The following is a 12,652-nucleotide window of genomic DNA, read 5'->3' as shown; positions in this document are numbered from 1 at the left end:
CTTGGCCTACAAAATAGTGAAGAAGGGAAGGAAAGTAGATTTATGTGAAGTGCTACTGAAGAACTTGTTTGAGAACCTGAACACAATAAGGAAGCCGAAGAAGAACAACTCGACAAATACACTGAAGTTTGGTTCACTTCTTGTATGCATGTTTTTCTACTTTGAGAAGTTCTTTCCCTCAGTCAGTAAAGTAGTTTGGGAGCTACATCAACCTATCACCCATCAAATCAATGATTTTATCAAGAAACTGGGAGATAACTTTAATAATATCATGGATGACTTTCTGCAAATTTCAAGAGAAGATGCACAACAGGTATAGGATTCCACCACAGCTGGTAGAAAAATATAAGGATGATATATGTTTTGAGGTGGACACCGATTATTGTTATTTGAATGTTGTTGAACCAAGGTCTCAATCTTTGCCACCAATGGGTTATGAGATTGACTATGATATAACACAACAACAAATTGATGCCTATCTATCATTGCCAAGGCATGCTACCGAACTAAGATATGGAACATATGAAGAGGTGAAGGAAAAAGTAAAAATGAGCATTGTAGTACCTAAGGCTACAAGAAAAGTTACAAAAATGATAAAGGTTTTATCTGAGAAATTCAGAGAATAATCCTCCTCTACACCTATCAAAGGCACTCTTGCCATTACCGAAGAGGAATCAGAAGCTCAAGAGGTAGCAATAACATTAAGTACCAAGTTGCCTAAGGGTAAAGTTTTGAAAAGAAAGAAACAGAACATTTCAAAGGCCCTACCGACACCACCAATAAAGAGACCCAACACTCGAGCATTAGCTACATCACCGAGTAAGAAACAAAAGAGTGTTACTGTACCCAAGGTAACCAAAACCTATAAGAAATCTACTCAGACTCATTTTTGCAAAAGAGTCTAGTAATACAGAATCTGATGATGCGAACAAATTTCAGATTGTAAAAAGCAAAAAGGTAAATATTCATAGTGTTGAAAATTTTTGTGCCAATCTTAAAGAGTATGGTGGATTTGCAGGATTTAGATATGTTAAGTATGAGACTAGGAATAATGATGAGAAGCGACAAATTGAAGAAGCTATCATCTGCACATTTCTAAAGTTTTGGCTAGCTCCATTAGAACTAGTAAAGTCACTTCCAAGTGAATTATACTTACATATTGATAACAGATGGAAATATGCAATGGACTTAGAGAAACAAATAAGAGAAAGAATTCTAGTCCATCTATTCCCTGATATGTCCATAGTAGAAATCAAGGAGCATTTGACAACATACAATTCTAAATTTCTTGTCAAACAAAGAGCCTTAAAATTGTTGAATGGGCTATACATTGATGTGGAAAATGAGACAAAAGCCAAGTGGCAGGAAATCTTCAAACTAAAGGATGTCGGTGAACAATCTCAAGTTGAAATTGTTGATGTCACCGAGCAAGATCCTAATGTCACCGAGCAAGGTCCTGATGCTACCAAGCAAGACCCGGCTGACACTATTCAAATTGATGAAGATGTTATGGATGAAGAAGCACCGGAGTAGGAAATGATTGAAGGCACTACCTATGCAAAACTTGTATCTAGTGAATCTGTTTTAGAACAAGTTCAGCTTTATTCGCCGGTGAAGCCACCTGTCTCAACCGAAGTTCCTAAGGACACAAATCAAGGTACCGAAGGTCACAAGTCTGAAGCAGCAGAAGATACAACCAAAGATCAGACATCTCAAGTACCGTCAAGCACTGTAAATGTTATAGTTGAGACCCCTAGCACAGAGACACCCAAGGACACTACAACGGCTACAGGAACCGACCAAAGTGTTGCATCTACTGAGCAACCTACCGAGGGTCAGCAAGCCTCACAAGCACTTGTCTTAGTGCAACCAACCAAAGGAAAAGAGAAGAAGGTGAGAAAGCATAGTTTCAAAATTGATTTGACTAAACCGATCGTGTTGCCCAATGTGGATATCTCAAAATTAAAAGGGCAAGCACTTACCGATTTCGGTGAACTATGCAAAGCAAAGGTTGAACTAGAAAAACAATTGGCTATTCAAAAGAAGAATAAAGTACTTCAGAAGGTAAAGACACTACTAACATAAATGCTACCTTCAACAACAGTGTCAACTGATGCAATCATCCACATTCAACTGGATGAACTCCTTACTCAAATAGAAACATCAGGAGTTGATGCATCTGAGTACTTAAGCAAGCTAAAAGATAAAGAGCTTACAACAAAAATGATTGAAGAGGTACAAAAATCTCTAGCTATAGGAAAAGTAAAGCTTGTCAAATTCATTGCTGAGTTGTCCCCTCAAATCAAGCATATTCTTTATTTATTTCAGAAACTTTGTACATTTTCCTTATTCATTAAAGATATCAAGAATAAAACTGATGCAATAAAACTGATGCAATGGAGAAAGAGATCACCGATCTCTCAACTAAGTTGACCACTGAGCCTAATTCAGTTCAACATTTTTATACCAAGCTTCAACAGCTCATGGCTCAATAGTTAGAACTCAGGAATGAAGAGCATAAAATCAGGATGGATATAATGACCCTTCAGACATTATTCCTTCCTCATCTCTCATCAGTATAGGAACAGATCAACAAAGCTACACACCTATCAACTACACAAGAGGGAAGCACTCTTGATGGCTTAATATCACTATTAGCTGATATTCAAGCACAAAATTCATTAATGGAAAGTGTAAAGGATTCACTCTCAGTCGCCCTCACCGACGCCTAGAATAAGTATAAATCTATTTTTGATCAGTTACCGCCCTAGGATGGAAATTAAGTTTTTGATGTTTGTCAAAAAGGGGGAGTAATATTATAATACTACATAGGGGGAGTAATACTATATTTGGAGAGTGACACAGTTTTTGTAACACAATTTTGAGTATTCTATACAAGGGGAGTATACCGAGCAGAATATACAGAGAAATCAGAGCACACAAGCATAGAACATAACTGAGCATGCAAAATCTGAGTTATGTACAAAATAATGATAAGGGGAGTAAATCTGCATATACTATTTCATTGACTATCGTATATATTGTCAAGTGTAGTCATTTTGCAAAGTATATAGATTTTTGAGTTATGACTTTGAAATTAGTTTTTGTCAAACATCTCAACTAATGTCAACAGGGGAGATTGTTACTACTTATCAAATTGCCATTAGTTTTTATATTCAAAGTCATACTATATATTCTAGTTGGTTAGCATTACCGAATCATGCAATCGGTACACACAGAGAAGTCGGTATGAATAGTCTAGTCGATTATAGAAGAAAGCAGTCACAGAACACAGTATTCACCGAGCTATTTACCGAGTATATTTTTATGGCTACCGAGCAGTAAAGTTAACACATCGAGTGAAACGTGTTACCAGATACATTGAACCTGGACATGCACATGAAAATGTATTATAAGATTGAGGCACATCTAACCGTTATTACATTGGAAATTGCACTAGAAGATTGTGTATGATTACAAGGTCAATCTAACCAATGAAATATTTTGTTTAGTTATTCATTCAAGGAATCTTGTTTGTAATATTGAAGCAATGAATTAGATCACCGTTTTGAGAGATCTATTTATACAGCATGGATTAAGGACAAGGTGTGTGCATATATGTATGAAGGAAGATTGTTACAGAGACACAAAGAGGTCACTGAGAAGGTTATCAGAGAACAGTCGAAGAACATAGTAAATAGAAGGGTTTACCGAGTTACAATATGGGTTACCGAGGTATGCTATAAGCAAGGTAATCTTATTCTGAGCACATAGAATCTGCTATAACATTTCAAATGTAAAGTTGTAGATATTTGTAATGATTTTATTGTAATATTGTGAAGTTGAAAGAGAAACCTCTAACAGGGTAAAAGACTCTAACCAAGTCTATAAATTGTAAATCCTCTAACCAGGTGCAACATTCAGATTAATGTTGTAAAATCCTTTAGCAAGGTAGATCTAACAGATCTTGTTACTCCTAACAGGGTAAGCTATCAGAAATAGCTAAATGTAGCTCTAACCGAGCAATCTTTATTATTGCATTAGTGAAGTTGTGGGTGCCATCCCCACCACAGTTTTTCTCTCTAACCAAGAGTTTCTGCATAACCAAAATATATGTGTTATGGAGTGAATCATGTATGATTGTTATCTATTTGTTTTAACTTTATTTTATGTTACTACACTATTCTGTTTATGCATAACAGTAAGGTTATTATTGAAGAAAGGTTTTGGAGTACTGATTCACCCCTCCCCTCTCAATACATTAGCTTTCCATATTGGGCCTAACTCCCCAATCTATAGAATTTGCAGAATAGGCAAATGAGTCCATAATAAAATGGATTAAAAATATGGGAAAAAAGAGAGGACATAGGGAATAATGGTTTTACTAAAATAAACTTAAGGATGAAAATATAAGATTCAAGAAATAAGGCACAAACATGGGACCATAATGCTAGACAAGTGCTAACATGGTTTTATTTCTTTACATGTTAAAACTATGCTCGATGAAGTGCAAATTACAGTGTGGAATTAATATATTTAAAGAGGGAAATTTTAATTCCAATAAAATAGCGAAGATAAGTGGATAATTTCAATATGAAGTTTGTAAATTAATATAGGTGTAGTGTCATAAATTTTTTTCCTATACAATTTCTTCTTAACCTAGGCCTCTATTAGCAACAATCAAGAAGGAAGACTGAGTGGGGGGGGAGTGAATCAATCTTCACCGGATTACAAAAATTAAACTCCAAAACAAAATTGATAAACTACAACAATAAATAGATAAGAAAATTAACAACACAACACACAACACCAAGATTTTGACGTGGAAAACCTAGTTAAGGGAAAAACCATGGTGGGAACCTACCCACAGTAAGATGATACTCTGCAAGAGTATGTGAAAATATTACAATGGGGAATGCACATGCATTTAGGCGCACTGCCTAGAGCTCACTGCTGAAAAGATATTTTTTCGGAAGGCTACAACCCTCAGGAAAGTCTCACTGACTTACAATATTATTCGGAGTACAATCCGTAAGAAATGAACTGAAAGAATAACATCTCCAAATGCCTGATTACAGTTCAGATTAAGCACAAATGCCATCTCTGCAACACAAATCTCTCCTCAATCACAACACCTAATGATAAATCTCTTTCTTGCACATAAACCTATCTCTAATAATGCAGACACACCATCAACACCAAAACTAAGTGAATAACTCACCTATATATACAATTCATCAACCTTGATAACAAAGTCAGCTAAACGCTCAACCCACACAATACAAAGATCAACTAGCGAACCAATATAATGAGTTTTATTACATAGCATGGACCTAATTTAAATTCCCAAATGATCACATCCACTAGAAATCACGCCAAGATCAACTGCAACACACTACACTGTCAAAAATACCGCATAGCACGCAAATCATCACCGGTTGATGAAAACCACAAAAACCTCACACACCAATCAATGTGGATCATGAAAAAAAATAGGACACAACTAGGAAACACCAACAAGCACATTAGAGCCATCACTAATAGCTGCACCAACACCACTTATCAAATCTTCATCGGTCAACATCTGAAAGCTCATGAACACAACCAATCAACAGCTGCCACGAAGAAAGATAACTTGTGGGGCACCAAATAATGAACCATCTGAAATGAAGATACACAAGATTATCCAAAACAATATCCTAAAACCTCAGCACAAGTTTTGATCACACCGGAATATATCGGAGGAAATACTAGATTCTACAAAATAGTGATTAGCAAAACCAAACTACAAAACCAGATCAGAAGATCTTCCCAAATTCACCGGAATAAATCACAGGAATATGTTGACATCAATGACAACAATATATCCTATTAGCAGCAATGAACAACCATATCCAAAAACTCCAACAATCTCCCTCTTTGGCATTGATGGCAACATATGAATGTGAAAAATAATCAATACAAAGAAAGAAGATATCGCCAGCAAACTCCCCCTAAGATCAATATAGATAATGCAATTTTTCACATGTTCTCTCTCCCCCTTTGACAACAATGCCAAAGATCTCAAAAACAAAAAACCAAACTCACTCCCAAAACATAAACATGAATCTCTCTCCCAAATCAACAGACTACTCTAGCAGAGGAGCAACACCATCACACCAATCCAGATAAAAGAATAAGGCTCTGAAATCCACCGTATCAATGCAACTCAATGCATCTAGTTCTCATCAGGAGGGGTGGATACCCCTAACTTGTCTCTCAAATAGACAAATGTATCTATGGGCAAAGGCTTAGTGAAAATATCAATAATTTGTTCCTTTGTAGATACATATTCTAGCTTCACCTTCTCTTCACTGACTTGCTCTCTTAAGTAATTATATTTGATTGATATATGCTTAGTCTTTGAATGTTGCACTGGATTGTTTGACATGTTTATAGCACTAGAATTATCAAGGTATATAATAGTAGGCTCATCATGGATAACTCTGATATCTTTCAACATTTGCTTCATCAAAACTATCTGCGTGCAATTACTAGCAACAACAAGGTACTCAACTTCAGTAGTATATAAGGATACCAAATCTTGTTTCTTACTTGCCCAAGAATCCAATATCTTACCTAAAAAGAATGCTCCACTGGTAGTACTCTTTCGGTCATCAACATCACCAACCCAATCTGCATCAGTGTAGGAGCACAACATGAAATCATCATTCTTCGGATACCATAGACCACAATCCACAATTCCCTTTAGATATCTAAATATCCTCTTAACAACAATGACATGGCTCTCCTTCGGATCAGCTTGATATCTATCAGCCATACACACAACATGCATAATGTCAGGCCTAGTTTGAGTAAAATATAGCAGTCCACCAACCATAGATCTATACAAACTCTGATTAGCTTTCAAAGATTCATCATTTTTGGACAATTTACAACCAGTCACCATAGGAGTTCCAATCAGTTTGGAATCATCTAGTCCAAACTTCTTCAATAGTTCCTTCACATACTTAGTTTGAGATATAAAGATACCTTTTCCTATCTGTGCAATATGCAAACCTAATAAAAACTTCATCTCACCAATCATAGACATCTCAAATTCTTTTTGCATATGACTGGAAAACTTCATACTCATATCATCATCACCACCAAAAATAATGTCATCAACAAAGACTTCAACAATCATAAGTGAAGGTTGACTTGGAAAAGACTACAAAAGTGAAGGCTCTCAAACCCTGGAGCAGTCTTTTTGCAAACAAACCTACTAGAAAATCGTCTTTCCCCTCTGTGGAAGACATTTCTGATAGAAAAATAGGTAAATTAGCTATTGTTGTTCCAGATTTGGTTATTGGTCATAGCATTTCTTTAATGGCTTTTTTTCTAGTGGGAAATTTTGTTGGACCACAACCCAATATTGAGGATGTTAGATCCTTGGTAAAGAGAAAATGGAGGCTGAAAGGCCAGGTTGATGTTTTAGCCCTATCAAGGGGTTTCTTTGTTTTTTCCTTTTCTCGTGGTGAAGATCTGGAAGCAACATTAAGTGGTGGACCTTGGATGTTTGGTAAATCTTCCCTTTCACTAAGGAAATGGTCTCCAAACATGGAACTTAATGATTCCTTCTTGCGGCTCGAATTCTGGGTTGAGGATGTTTTTTCAGGTATAGCGAATTCCTTTGGGGAGCTTGTTGCGATAGATCCAATGACTGTAGCTCGAAAGAGACTGGTTTATGCGATATTTTGTGTCATTATCTCGCAGAAGATGGATCTTCCTAGTTCTATTGATATATATTCCAAACTTGGGTTATGGGAACATACAATAGAGTTCGAGTCCCTCCCCTTTGTGTGCTTCACATGTAAGAAAGCTGGACATTGGGCTAAGGCATGCCCTAGTAACCCCAAAAAACCTATGAAGGTTAATAATCCTCATAAACAAGTATGGAAAGAAAAGAATAATATTAAGGAAGATAGTAGAGTGGAAGGAGGAAGCAGAATTTCTAGTAACCTAAAAGATTTATCAGAAGATGATAGAAATGCTATCCCTCTTAAGGGGTCCCTTTTGAAGGAAGATAAAAAGGATGAAATTAATGGATTTGAGATCAAAACAGTCAATAATTTTGAAGCCTTACAAACTCAGGAGGAAGAGAATATAATCATTAAAGATATTCTTGAAGAAGGTGAGATTGATGATATGATCAAATCCCAACATGAGGCCCTTCAAGTCTCAGTAATGAAAAGTGATAAAGACTGCCCAAATGATTCTATAGGACCTGAAGTTAATTATGGAAGGAGGAACAAGTTTGGATCGCCTAAGGTTAACCTAAACTCTTTATTTCAGAATGTTGGAGTTGACATGCCCTCTTCTTCCCAGAAAAGAGGAGAACTGTGGAATAATATGCAAGCTGATCTCAAAGATGAACATGAGGAAGAAATAACAGGGAATGGAAAAAAAAAAGAAAGAAGGAAGGATGCCCTAATGGGGTGAAAACTAGGACCAAATCTAAAGCAAATATTGGTCTTTCCAAATCTTCACAGGGTCGTAAAACCATTAAATGACATAGGGACCAGGAAAGTAAGCAAAACATAGCTGGTGGAAGGCAGCAAACTATACAGGAATCCTACTCCCAGGTTTCAAAATGAAGGTAATCTCTTGGAACATTCAAGGCCTAAATGGTCTCAATAAATAGGATATATTATAGAATCTCATTAGAGATCATAAGCCGGATATTATCCTTGTGCTGGAAACCAAAATGACTAAGGAAAAAGTTGAGAATCTAAAGTTCTTTAAAAATGGAGGAGTTTGTGGTAGTATCTCGAATGGGGCCTCAGGTGGGGTGGCTATGTTTTGAAACAAGAAAACTATTTTAGGAGATATGATTGATGAAGATGGTAATATTATATCTATGAAAGTTAAAAGAATCATTGAAGGAAAGGAGTGGGTGGTTACAAATATCTATGCCCCTAATTCCAAAGCTGCTAGGAGTAAATTTTGGGATAAAATCCAGCAGAAAAGAGGCTCTTTCTCTCAGGACAGCTGGCTGTTGATGGGAGATTTCAATACTCCTCTGTAGGGAACTGAAAAATTTGGAGGAACTCAAGCCCAACTGGATAGCAGAACTGATTTGATGGACTTCATCAATGTCAATGCTCTTATTGATACTAATCTCATTGGAGCTTCTTACACCTGGTCTAATTGAAGGGATGGTAAAGATCTTATTCAGGTAAGGCTTGACAGATCCCTTATTACTCATGATTGGATCCTTTCTCATAGATGTTCCCTGTCAGTTGTCAATAGAATAGGCTCGAATCATTATCCCATTTCTTTTGTTGCTGAGTCTATTAAGAGTAAATAGTGTTTCCCCTTTCGGTTTGAGAAAATAAGGATTCCTCATCCCTCTTTGGAAAAATCCATTGCCAATTGGTGGTATATTGATGTGGATGGAACCACCATGTACAAAGTTGCTAAAAAGCTTAGAAACATCAAAGATAACATTAAGATTTGGAATAAGAAGGTCTTTGGTGATATTTTTGAATCCAAAAAAAAGCTGAAGGAGGAATTAGAACAGATCCAAAACTCTATACAGAAAGATGGATACAAAAAGTATCCTAAGGCTAAGGAAGATGATATTTTAGTCAAACTTCACAACATTATATCTAGGGAGGAAATCTATTGGAGACAAAGATCTAGGGCTATTTGGTTGGAAGCTGGGGATAGAAATACTAATTTTTTCACATGACTTCTATGAAACATAAAGCCGTGAATTGAATATCTAGATTAATTGCTGAGAAAAAAATTCTTCTTAAAGATGATGACATTGGGGATGAAGTTGTTAGTTTCTTCTCTAAGCTCCTCACATGTAGTAAGGAGATTGATTTTACGAAGCAACAAGATCTGGTTGACAGCATCCCCAAGATCATTGAACCTCACCATAATAAGGCCCTTTCTGCCATCCCTTCTATTGAGGAAATTAAAAAAGAGGTCTTGTCCTTTCAGGGGGATAAGGCTCCAGAACCTGATGGCTTCCCCATGTTCTTTTTTCAGGAATATTGGCATATTGTGGAAAAAGATACGGTCAATGTAGTTAAAGAATTTTTTGGTTCAAGAAGAATCCTTAAGGAAATCAACTCTACTTTTATTGCCTTAATTCCTAAAGTGGCTGGGGCGGATTCCATGTGAAAATTCAAGCCAATAAGTCTATGTAACTCCTTTTATAAGATCATTTCTAAAGTTATGACTTCTATACTTTTGGCTATCCTCCCCCTTATCATCTCTGAGGAGTAAAAAGGATTTGTCCCTGGTAGGCAGATGTTGGATTCTATCATCCTTGTGCATGAGAATATCCATTCTCTTAATGCTGCCAATAAACAAGGATTTCTAATAAAGTTGGATCTAGATAAAGCATATGACAGAGTGGAATGGCAAGCTCTTTTCAAAATTATGGAGGCCTTTGGATTTGATGAGAAGATAATCAAAATTACCAGAGAGCTGATCTCCACCCCAATATTTTCTATTCTCATCAATGGGTCTCCATCTAGATTCTTTAAATTTTCCAGGGGGCCCAGGCAAGGAGATCCTATATCTCCTATCCTTTTTTACCATCTTGGTGGAGAGCATGAGCAGACTGATCCAAAAAATGAAAGATAATAAAAATATCAAACATCTTCAACCTTCTTCTACTAATGTGTCTTGTACTCACCAACAGTTTGTTGATGATACAATTTTAATGGGATATTCCTCTATTGGGGAGGTTGCTGCCTTTAAAGGCGCTCTTAGCTCATATTCATTGGCAACAGACCAGCAAGTCAATTGGGACAAATCTGCTATCTATTTCATGAATACTTTTATCATAAGACAACAAAGAATTGCTAAAATTATTGGGTGCAAGGTGGAAATGCTCCCCTCCACTTATTTGGGTCTCCCTTTGGGATTAGTTCCCCCAAAATAATTCTGGAAGTTATTAATTGATAAGCTCAACAAAAAACTGGCTGGCTGGAAAGGATCCATGTTATCTCAAGCCAGAAAATTGCAGCTCCTTCAAGCTACTCTTCAGAATCTTCCTGTCTATGCTCTCAGTCTATTTGGTATTCTGGCTAAATTTGATGAAGCTTTAGAGAGGATTTAGGAAAGATTTCTTTGGTTAGGGGTAGAAGAAAAAAAAGGATTGCCTTGTTTGCCTGGGACAAAGTGTGTAAGCCAAAGAGCAAGGGAGGTTTAGGTATTAAAGTTCTCAAAACTTTTAATAAAACTCTACTTGCTAAACATATATGGAGGGCTTATGGCATTAAGAAAGATTGGAACCGATTTTGGTTTGATAAATATATTCATGATCAGCCTCTCCAGTCTCTCCTCTACTCTAATGACATCCTTGTTGGGTCTTTCATATGGAATAGTATTATCAAATCCACTAAAATTGCCAAAGTTGGAGCTGGATGGGTCCTAGGCAAAGGTGACAAAATTAGGTTCTGGGAGGATCCTTGGATCAAAGATGAACCTCTCTTTAATCAAGACTATAGTCAATTCATTAATGAATGTAAAAGAAGGTTTGGGTCTATGGTTTGTAACTACTGGAAGGAGAATAGATGGGTTAGGCTTGATGCTATATATGCTGGGTTTTCGCTGCTTCAGCAGGATCTATTGTCCTTTTCTATTAATAAAGATTTTGATGATGTGTTCCTCTGGAAGAGTAATCCTAAGGGTAACTTCACTGTTGCCTCAGCCTATAAAAACACATTTACCGAGATTAGCAACCCAATATGGGGAAAAGTGTGGAATAGAATTCTTATTCCTAAAGTTAACATGTTTTTTTGGCTTGCTATTCATAATAGAATTCTAATTATTGATAACTTGGCCTGAAGAGGTTTTATGTTTCCTAACAGGTGCGAGCTTTGTTAGAAAGAGGAAGAATCAGTTGATCATCTGTTCATCCATTGCTCCTTCACTTGGGAAATTTGGAGTAAGTTTTGGGGGAAATGGAAAGTTGATTGGGTTATGCACAACAGTCTCTGTTGGCATTTTGATGATTATGTTGTGATTGTCATTGATGGACAAACACTTGCTATAAGATCACTTTAAGAATGTATGAATTATGCTAAACTGGTAATTGTTCCAAACCGGTATCATGTTGTAGTCTTTAGACTACTGTTGTTATGCAAAAAGTGTTTACCGATCTCAAGTAGTATAAAGACCCAAGTAGCATAGAGAGATCAAGCAGTTTAAGGATCTCAAGAAGAGCAGAGCAAAGGAGCCAGAAGCAATAGTTATCTTTTTCCTAGTCTTCAATTTTTGTCAACTGGTAATTTGTTTGAACTGGTATTACTCTGAGTCACCAACTGGTAACCGGAAAGTTGGACAAACCGGTAATACTCTGTGATGAGTTACCATCCATCGACACTTTGATGGTGATTTTGTGTCGTGTTACCAAATGTGTCTAGATACAATGAACCTAGGAACTTGCAATGTAATCCTATTGGACCGACATGAAATCAGATTCCTTTTAAGGACATCATGTCTATGGTTTTAGAATGTGTGTAGATGATAGGGTTTGTGGTGGTTAATGAGCTCTTTAATGTGCGATCTTAATTGAGAAGATCAACTCTGTGAGTTGTAACAGAGTAAGGAGTTATTGAAGATTGAAGTAATATTGAAATGCATTAGC

Source organism: Cryptomeria japonica, chromosome 6 (genome assembly GCF_030272615.1).
Source record: "Cryptomeria japonica chromosome 6, Sugi_1.0, whole genome shotgun sequence".
NCBI classification, from domain to species: Eukaryota; Viridiplantae; Streptophyta; class Pinopsida; order Cupressales; family Cupressaceae; genus Cryptomeria; species Cryptomeria japonica.
This window is presented reverse-complemented; position numbering follows the sequence as displayed.